Below are 10,174 nucleotides of genomic sequence, written 5' to 3' on the forward strand. Positions count from 1 at the left end.
AGGGAAAAGGCTCAAAACAATGGCATTTCTTTTGGAAGACCTTCCTTGGCTGGAAAGGCTCTGCTTTCAATCAGAAATGTCCTCCAAAGCCCTTGAGTCAAAGGCTTTATCGCCAGCCTGAGACACCACTGGGAGGGGGTGGAGCTTTTAGGGGTGGGGCCTCAGGGGAGGAAATGAGGTCATGGGGTGTGCCCTCCAGGGACCTGGCCCCTCCTCTTCCTCTCCTGCTTCCCAGCTGCCAGGAAGTGAACAGGCCTCCTCCACCATGTGCTTCTGCCACCATGGACCTTCTGCCACAGGCCCAAAGCAAGGGGACCAAGCAGTTATGGACTGAACCCTCTGAAACCATGAGCCCAAATTAAGCTTCTCTCTTACTGTGTGGATTATCTCAGGTCTTTTGTCATAGCCACACAAAATGGACTAACACAGGAACTTCAGAGAGAGCCCCTCCTGGCCCTGGGGGAGGAACGAGATTTGTTTTTCTATAACACATACTGACATTAGGTGCTTTGTAAAGAGATTTGTTCCGTTCACAATTTTAGAAGCTGAAAGTCCAAGATCAGGAGGCCCCATCTGTTGGGCTCTGGTGGAGGCCTCTGGCCCCATCACAACATGGCGGACACACTATGGTGGAAATCCGCGTGAGAGGGAGGGGTCGGTGGGGAGACGCTCTCTCTTCTTACAACAAACCCCTCTTGGGGGGAACTAACCAGGATCCCCAAAGAACTGCATTAATCTCTTCAAGGGTCCCCCTCCACGCCACCACACTGAGGACCAAACTTGCAGCACATACCCCTTGGGGACACACTCAACCATGTAGCAGTTAGAGGGACGTGACCCTGGACGGGCGTTCCAGCGCAGCCTGACAAAGCTTTGGGGTATCATCTTCTCCCTCCTATTCCTTTCCTCCCTCCCTTCCTTTCTTTCCCCCAGGGCCCTGGGCGTGTAGGGAACCCCTTCACCTCTGAGCTGCACCCCAGACCTTGATAACGTTTTTTGCGAAAGAATTAAAGCAGAAGGGACTTCGTTGTGGTGCCTCTTTGGCCTCCTGTTCAGACAACTTGGCTGCTGATCCTGAATTCTTGGAAGATCATGTAAACAGCTTAATTCCACCTCAGGGATATGGAGCTTTAGTGTGAGTGACTCCATTTTGGTTTTAAGCCTGGGCAGCCCAGGGCGTCGCACAGGAGCTGTGTCCAAAACAGTGGCCTCCTGGGGTGGGCAGGGAGAGGCTGGGTGTTGTCCTAAGGGCCTTGAGAAGCCCAAGAGGGACCTGGCCTCCCATTGCGCCCCGAGCCTCGCTCTCCCCATACCTCAGGGGCCTTCACCGGGTGCCGGGCACAGAGCCGTGGCTTCATCAACACAATTGTCTCCTCTTCCAGGAAAGCCCTCCTGGATGCCAGGCACCTCTTCTGCCTCCTAGGGCTGCCTGTGCGCCCTCCATCACAGCACTCTGGGTGGCAGCCAGTAGGTTCTATGGAGGGTGGGTCTGCCTGGGCCTGTGTCTCCTGAGCCTGGCCCTGCTCTGGGACGGTGGTAAGTCACAGGAAGGAGAGGGGGTGCTGTGAGCTGGGAATGTGGGTCCCTAGGACCCTGTCCCTGCCTCAGGAGGCTCTCACCCTGGGGCTGCTCTAGTCACACCCACTGTGTGTTGGTCCTACTCTGGGGACCCAGCAGTACAGGGCACAGGGTCCCAGCTGGCGGGGATTCAAGGGCAGCTGAAGGGTCCTGGGCGGGCGCATGCCAGGGAGGGGCTGGGAGAGGGCAGTTCAGTCCCACCCGGGGCCTCGCCTTAGGCAGCGGCAGGGGTCTCAGCTCTGGGTTCTCTTACACCCTCTTTGGCCCCTTTGTCCCCAGGGGAAAGCCCGACTCCTCTGCTGGGATTCGAACCCGTCCCCTCCTTTCTGGAGACAGGAGGCTCTCATTGCTCCCGTCCCCCTGTCCGGGAGGCCTCTCCCAGCCCCTCCGACAAACCTGGAGAGCTCCCGGGACCCCTCCGAACCCAGAGTTTGGGGGCGATGCTGAGGTCATCCTGGGAACTCACTGAAAGTCACAGGCCCAGAGGGAGCCGAGGGGCAAAGTCTGGCCCTGGACCCTGGGGAGCCCCCCCCCCCCCCCCCCCCCCCCCCCCGCCTTCAGGTGCTTTCCTCCCGGCCAGGGACTGGAGCGGGGACCTGCCCAGACATGTCCATGCCCCGGAAATGGGAGGGTCGCCCTGCCACCCCCAGTGTGCAGTGCCCATGGGGGGCAGAAACAGGAGAGGGAGGGGCGGGGAGCAGACAGCAAGAGACACAGAGGGCTGGGAACTCCCCGGGCATCTGGTTTAGACTAAAAACACCGAGGGACAGAGAGAGCGAGGGACAGAGAGAGCGAGGGACAGAGAGAGCAGGATGCAGGCAGAAAGGAACTCTTAAAAGACGTAAGAAAACGTTGCGGTGGCAGAGCGCTCAGGCAGCACGGCGAGGCCCTGGGCCCGTCCTCAGCACCACGCAAAATAAGTAAATAAAAATAACAGCTAGGACGTAAAAAACATTTTCAAATAAAATAGTTTCTTTTGGAGCCAACGTGAGCGACCCTGATCCTGGGAAGTGGATTCAGGGTCGGCTGAACGACGTGTCCCACGGTTGGAGAGGATCCATGGATTTCCTAGTCACAAGACAAAAGAAGGTGACCTCGGTACATTGACCAAGTCTGGTGGCCGGGGTGGGGGGGGCGACGGGCAGAGCTCCTCCTGGGCCTCTGAGGTGCGCGGCTGGTGGAGGCCGGAGCGCTGCCTCCCTTAGAGACGCACTGGTCAGGAGGACGGGAGGCCAGACGCAGAAGTCCAGGGAAGCAGCTGGTAAAGGAGGTGAAGGGCTATTAAAGGACTACTGTCGCCCCACGAACTTGCACTTGGCCTACAACCTTCCTCCTCTCCGCCATCTCCACGTTCCCGCTGGCCAAGGGCAGGCCGTCTGCAGGACCTTGTCGCAGATGCAGTTTCTCTAGGAACTTGTCACAGGGATAACCGGCTCTGTGCCGAGGGACCCAGCCTGGGCTGTGCCCTGAGGGCCTCAGTTTTTCCTTGTGACATGAAGCTGATCCCTGCACCCACCTGGTAGGGCTATAGGTCCAAGCTCGGTCAGGGCCTGGCATCCAGCAGGTGCTCCATCAATGCACACAGTGAATAGCATTAGGACAGAGGCGCAAGGGTACCAAGCAGGATGTGGGGTGCGGGGAGCGCAGGAGGGAGATGGAGGTGGCCCAGCCGCTGGGTTCAGGCGGGAGGCACGTGGGGCCTCGTGCTGGATCCCGAGGTGACCCACTTCCTGTTGGGCTCTGGCTGCCCTGCGCCCCCACCCCCAGGCAGGAACCCGCACAGCCGGTCCCAGGGCTGACTGACCACTTCTCCCCCACGGCCCAGACCTGCTGAGTCATGCTCAGCTGTCACCATCTGTCCCCACTCACTGGACACCCTAAGGGGACCTGGCAGAGACCCAGAAGGGAAGGGAGGTCACACCTGGGGGAAGCCAACCCTTCACTTCCTTAACAGCCTGTGAGTTGCCACACGCCCTCGGCCGCCCTTGGTCTTGACAAGGTGAGAACCTGGAGGCTCCGGACGGAAACGAGAGGCGATCACCGCTTCAAATGTCTGGATGTCAATAAAGAAACCAAAAAGATAACCACGGAGCTGCAGGCCTGTCATCCCAGCAGCTCGGGAGGCTGAGGCAGGAGGATGGCGAGTTCGGAGCCGGCCTCGGCAGCTCAGGGAGGGCGGGCTGTGCCCAGTGGTCAAGCTCCTGGATTCAGTTCCCGGAGCCAAAATAAACCAATGGATTATGGACTGAGAGAAGGGACTTCCGTGCAGCGGACCCCAGAGTTTCCTGGACATCTGAAGGCCCCAGGGATGTCACACCAGGCCCACGGGGGGGGGGTGGGGTGGAGGGGGGAGGGGACGGCCAAACGGGGACTTCAACAACAGGAAGGACCCGGTTCTCGGTGGTTGGCGCTCATCTAGGCCCGGGCTCCATCCCAGCGCCACAAAATAGATGAATAAAAAACTCGCGACAGAAACGGATCTTCCATGGCTTCAGCCTCCTCCACGGAGGCCAAAAGCTCAGTCAGGGCAGTGGCCATGCTGGGTCCCTCTGCAGGCGCCGGGGGGAAGTCTGTCCCAGGACACTGCTCTCCTGGCTTCTGGTGGCTGCTGGCCATCCTTGGCCTCCCTCGGCCTGTGGCTGCATCACCCCAGGTCCTATGTGTCTGTCTGTCTGTCCTCAGATGAGCCCTGGCTCACCACGGTCCCACTCCATGTGCCAGGCGTTTGGATTTCTTTTCCTTTCTCTTCTTTTCTCACTCTCCCCCCCCCCCTTTCTTGTAGCGCTGGGCCTGGGCCTGGGGTCCTGCTCCTGCTGGGCAAGCAGCCCGCTGAGCCGCGCCTCTGGGCCTTGCTTCCTTGTGTGGTCCCTGTGGGTGGAGGGAAGCTGAGCATGCGCTGCCGTCTCTGTTCGTGTTGTGTGAACGGGCTGCTCCTCAGAAACACACGTGGATGGTGTCCTTCTGTATGTTTACCTTCCCTGACTTCCTTTAGTTCTTTCCTTACGTTTACCTTTAGCTCTTTGAGCATATTTAAGACAATTGTAGCCAGGCACCGTGGTGCACACCTGTCATCCCGGCATCGGGAGGCTGAGGCAGGAGGATCCTAAATTGGAGGCCAGCCTCAGCAACTTCTCAAGACTCAAGAGTCTTGAGAAGGGACTGGGGATGCAGCTCAGCTTGCCTAGCATGCAGGAGTCCCTGGGTTCCATCCGCAGCACCACTGAACAAATAAATAGACAAATGTCACTCTTGCCATCAACCCAGCACTTTTGGGGGTTCATCTCCATGCTCATGACTTTCAATCTAACCCTAACTGCAGGAAATGCAGATAAATCTGTCTAGGGGAGGAAGCCACCTTTGACAAAGAAAATATTCTGGGATGTGCATGAGTTGGCCCAGGTCCCAGCTGAGAAGCCAGCCACCTCCTGTCAATATCCTCTTGGTCCCGGGTCAGCTTTCCAGGCCCTGGGCCAACCCAGTGCCTAGAGCTGCCTGAGAAGCTCCCACCTCAGGGCCTTTGCACCTGCTGGGCCCCTCCACCTGCTCCCTTCCCTCTTCTCCCTCCATGCCTCTCCCTTTCTTTCTTTGGCCTGGAAGCCTTGTTCACAGGGATTTAAGGAAGACTTGTGGCTCGATCCACTGAACGAATGAACATGTCCCTTCAGAGCAAGGAGCCCTTGGTCCTGAGGTGTGACCTGGGACAGCTCAGAATGTTGACGAAGCTGGCACAGAAAGGCCCAGTCCTGCTCCCATCACACAGCCCGGTGCCACAGAGCGGGGCCCTGAACCTCGGCCCCCCGGCTCCTGGGGCTCCCTCTGCCCGTACCCCATAGGCCTGGGGTGGGGTGGGCTGGGGCTGCCTGCAGGGTTCCACCCAGCCCCGCTGCCTCCCAGCCTGGGACCTTGGTCCTAGTGTCTCATCCGTGGAATGGACGTCAAGGTCACTGAGAAGGCCCTGTGGGGGGGGGGGGCAGAGGCAGATGGCAGGAGGAACTGTCAGCCTGGAGGAGCTGGGGGGGACAGGAGTGGGTAGGAGGGGACAGGAGGGGGCGGGAGGGGATGAGAGGGGACAGGAAGGGGCGGGAGGGCCATGGGGCTGGGGCTTGAGAGGAGCGGGTGGCGGCAGGGCCCTTCTGTCCCCGCCACCTGCCTGAGCCTGACTGGCTCCAGATGTAGCTGAGGCTAAGCACCACGGCCCAGGACAGGTGACTATGGCTCCTGGTGTTGGACGACGGCTCGCGGAGGGCCTGCGAGCTCAGAGCTGTCCCTCTCCAGGGGGAGGCCACTGGCTTGGGAGTCCTTAGTAATGGTCCCCAGATCTGCCCAGCAATGCAGGCTGAGCCAGCGTGCCACCCAGAGCCAGCGGTGGGGACTCCTCAGGACCCAGGCACATGCTGACCCCCAGGGAGGTCACAGCAAGCGACGGACAGCCGTCCACCCTGTCCCCCTGGGACTCGCTGGACTTTGGAAACAGTCTGGCTCGTCCGTTCAGCGGGAGGCTCGTGGTTTCCCTGGCAACGATGCGACATGGGGACCGGTGACTGAGAGCCTGTGCGGGCTGGGGACCCCACCAGGCAGAGGAGCCACCTGACCCGGCCCCGCAGTTGACCACCTCCTGCACCCCCAGGGACAGTGGCTGCTGTTCCCAAGGAAGTCAGGGTCCCCAGGGCTGAGGTCACCCCTGGCTGGCTGCCCGGGCCCCCTGCAGCTCAGCCACGGGAATGGCCACGAATGAGGTCATCGTTTACAGAATTTGGGGAGTCGGCCCAGCCACCCCGCTCTGGAGCTTGGTGGAGCGGAAACCTGACAGGTGGCCCTTCTCCAGGGGACTCATGGCTTTTATGCCCCTGGGGGAAATTCCATGAATGAAGTGAGCTATTTACTAACCCCGCTCTTAAAGTGACAGATGCCCATTCCCGACCTGGCAGCTCCACTCTGGGCATGTGCCGTGGAATATTACATAACAAGGGAAAAGGATGAACCCAAACAGAGAGACCCCAAAACTCCATCGCTCATGAACATGGGCTGAGTGAAGGGCCCCAGGCGGGAGAGGAGATTGCGGCTGCTTCTGTTCAGGTCACGGTGGGAAACGGGCAACGCATCCATGTTATCTAGAGGTCAGGAGGGTGATGTTAGGGAGGTGTTCCCTGGGGCTAGGAAGAATGTTCTGGAACTTCATCCCTGAGAAGTCTCATGGAGACACCATTTATAAAAATGTCATTGAACTAAACACCTCAGATTGACCCTTTTGGTTTTATGTAACTCCATCTTTTTTTGAAGGGGGGATTTCTGGGGATGGAACTCAGGGGCCCTCGACCACTGAGCCACATCCCAGCCCTATTTTGCCTTTTATTTAGAGACAGGGTCTCACTGAGTTGCTTAGCGCCTCGCTGTTGCTGAGGCTGGCTTTGAACTCAGGATCCTCCTGCCTCAGCCTCCGGAGCTGCTGGGCTGACAGGCTTGAGCCTCTGGGCCCCGCTTATGTAACTCATAAAACTTTTAAAGCAGGTGGAGGTGCGGACACTCTCCAGGTGTGGGCTGGGGCGGAGCCCGGGTAAGAGCATGTGCTTGGCCTGAGGAGACCCAGAGGTCCCTGCCCAGCAGCCTCCAAAAACACCTTAAGCATCATCGTCACGAGACTCAGCAATTCTACCTCTGGACACAAACCCAAAGGAACTGAACGCAGGGGCACGAATCTTGGTGCTCACGCACTCGCAGCGGCTGAGAGCCACAAGGTGCAAGAGCCTAATGTCCGCCCAGAGTGAGTGCGCCATCCAGGCGTGGTGCCTGGGCCGCAGCGCCCACACCTGCCGCAACTCCAGCCCCAAACCACGACGCTGAGCGCAAAGGCCAGAGGCAAAGGCCAACAGTGGGCCACCTCCTTGACATGAACGGTCCAGAACCCATGACTGCACAGGGACAGAAAACAGGCCAGCAGCTCCAGGGGCTGGTGATGGAATGTTCTGGAAGATTTAAGGCAGTGCTTATACTACACGATGAATGTGCTAAAGGCCACTGCATCGGACATTTTAAAAATACTTTTTAGTTGTTGATGGACCTTTATTTTATTTATTCATGTGTGGTGCTGAGAGTCAGACCCAGGGCCTCACACATGCCGGGCAAGCGCTCCACCACTGAGCCCCAGCCCCAGCCCGCCTCAGACGTTTTATGTATTTATTTATTATTTGTTTATCACTCTGTGGTTCTGGGAACCGAACCCGGGGCCTGGCACATGCCAGGCAAGTGCTCTACCACTGAGCCACCCCTCTGTCCTTGTGAAAATTTTATTTGACCACTCGGGAGGCTGAGGTAGGAGGGTCACAAGTTTGAGGCCAGCCTGGCTACTTAGCAAGACCCTGTCTCAAACTAAAACAATAGAAAGGGCTGGGGATGTGGCTCTGTGGTAGACAGGTCCCTGGGTTTAATCCCCAGCACATGAAAAATCTGGCCTCAAACTCTGCGATCCTCCTGCCTCAGCCTCCAGAGGTCCTGGGGTAACAGGAGTGCCTCACCACACCAGTGAGTGGTAAACTTTAAACTTTGATGGATGTTGAGTTGATTTTTCATGGTGCTTCACAATTGGGAGGCAGAGAGAAATAGCCTTCCAGGGCAGCCCTGGGGTGACAGGAGGCTGCCTGGAGAACCCCATCCCAGCCCTCTCCCTTCTGTGCTCGTCTGACGGACTCCACGACCCCTGGCCTGGCCTGGGCTTGGGTCCCTTACCCCCAGGAGCCCTGCGTTTGAAAGGCAAGATTCACCTGACCCACTCCCCACCCGGCCACAGACTGGATAGAATCGACAGGTGTGAGCAGGTGCATTTACTGAGCACCTACTATATACTCAGAGTGTCACATGGGGGACATCTAGAGCCCTGCCATGGTCCAGGGGTAACCCCACAGGACAGGCTGGTGCCCGCCTTGGGTGCCGGGCAGGAGCCCACTCGGCAAGTGGTGTGTGCTGGGGAGGGGAGGCCTGCAGGCCCTGGGAGTCCTGGGGACTCAGGGAGCCCCAGAGCTGCTTGCCTGCTCACACCTGTCACCCCCAGACACACTCCTCGTCATGGCCTGGCCCTGGGTGGTGTCCGGGGCCAGGAGCCCTGAGCATGGAAAGAAGGTGGGGGAGGGGCTCCTGGGGCACCCCTGGCCTCCACATCTGATGGCTGGACCTGACCGACACCAGCCCTCCCCGCTGTGACACCCCAGCTCCTCAGTTCCCTGCCACCTCCATTCTGGGCCCGGCCAAGAGACTGGAGCACAGAGAAGATGCATTCCTGCCCTCAAGGGGCCCCAGTCCGGGGAGCAGGAGCCAGGGACGGTCAGCCCTCGCAGAGGATGAGCCCTGCTCAGCCGGCAAAGTAGGGTGGGGGCTGCTCCCTGCAGGAGGGGGTTGGATCAGGGTTTTGAAGAAGGAGCAGGAGTTCTCCCGGGCGGCTGAGTAGCTGTAGTAACGCCCGGTTATTGAACACTTATTATGCACCTTTTGATCCCCTGCATCTCCCTGTAGAACAAGAGGGTGTCTGGACGCGGCCCAGCTGGGAGTCCGATGACCGCGGCTGTCCCATCTCCGCTATTGAACTTGAAAAGCTGCCGACTTGGGCAGTGTCCTTTGGCCCCAATGCCACCCCAGAACAGGCCTCCTGGGTCTCGGTGACCCTCCTGACCTGCTCAAGGCCACACGCATCAGGATTACTCATCTCTCCTGACAGGCCACCTGTGGGGGAGTGACCTCGTACCCTGCCAGCTTTCAGCCTCCTCCGTGTGGCACCCTTCATTGAGCGCCTACTGTATGTACCACGTGGGTGGGGAGCGAGGCCAGAGGCTCCTCCTCCCAACCAAGCAGTCAGGATGGAACCGACAGGCACGTTTCCTGAGCACCTATTATATGCCCAGAGTGTCTCACGGGGGACCTCTCCCCCCACACAGCACAGTGGTGACCCCGTGGGACAGAGGCTTCGACCTCCAGGGTGGAGCTCGAGGCTTGTCTGGGCACACGCAGCGAGAGGTGTACAGTGGGTACCCGCGGGCACAGCCCAGCCTTTCTGTGCGGGAAGCTGGAAGCAGCCACAGGGGCGGTGTCTGGGCCAGGAGTCCTGAGCAGGGGGCAGGGTGCTCCTGGGCACCCCAACTCTCCTGTCCGGTGACTGGGCCTGACTGACACCAGCCCCCGCCCTCACACCTTAGGACTCCAGTTTCCTGCTGCCTCTGTTTTGGGACCAACCAGGAGACTGCAGCCCTGTAGAGAAGATGCACTCCTGTCCCCAAAGGAGACAGAGCGCTAGGGCAGGGGAGGAGGGGACAGGCGGATCAGCACCGCTGAGCGGCCAAGGGCAGGTCAGAGGCAGCTCCCTGGAGGAGGGGTTTCTGGAACAGGGTTTTGAAGAGGGAGTAGGAGTTCTCCAGGGAGGCTGAGTCACCGCAATAGCAGTTTATTGAGCACTGACTAGGTCCCTAATGCTGTCCTTGACACTTCATCTGGCCACCTCTTCAGAGAAAGTCTGTTTTCCTGGTGGGGACAGTGAAGCCTGAACTTGCCCTTCCCAGCTTTGACCTTGCTCCTCGGCTTCCTTTGTTTTTCACCCTCTTCAGCCTTTGATCCC

Source organism: Spermophilus citellus, assembly GCF_964194105.1.
Source record: "Spermophilus citellus genome assembly, chromosome: 3".
NCBI classification, from domain to species: Eukaryota; Metazoa; Chordata; class Mammalia; order Rodentia; family Sciuridae; genus Spermophilus; species Spermophilus citellus.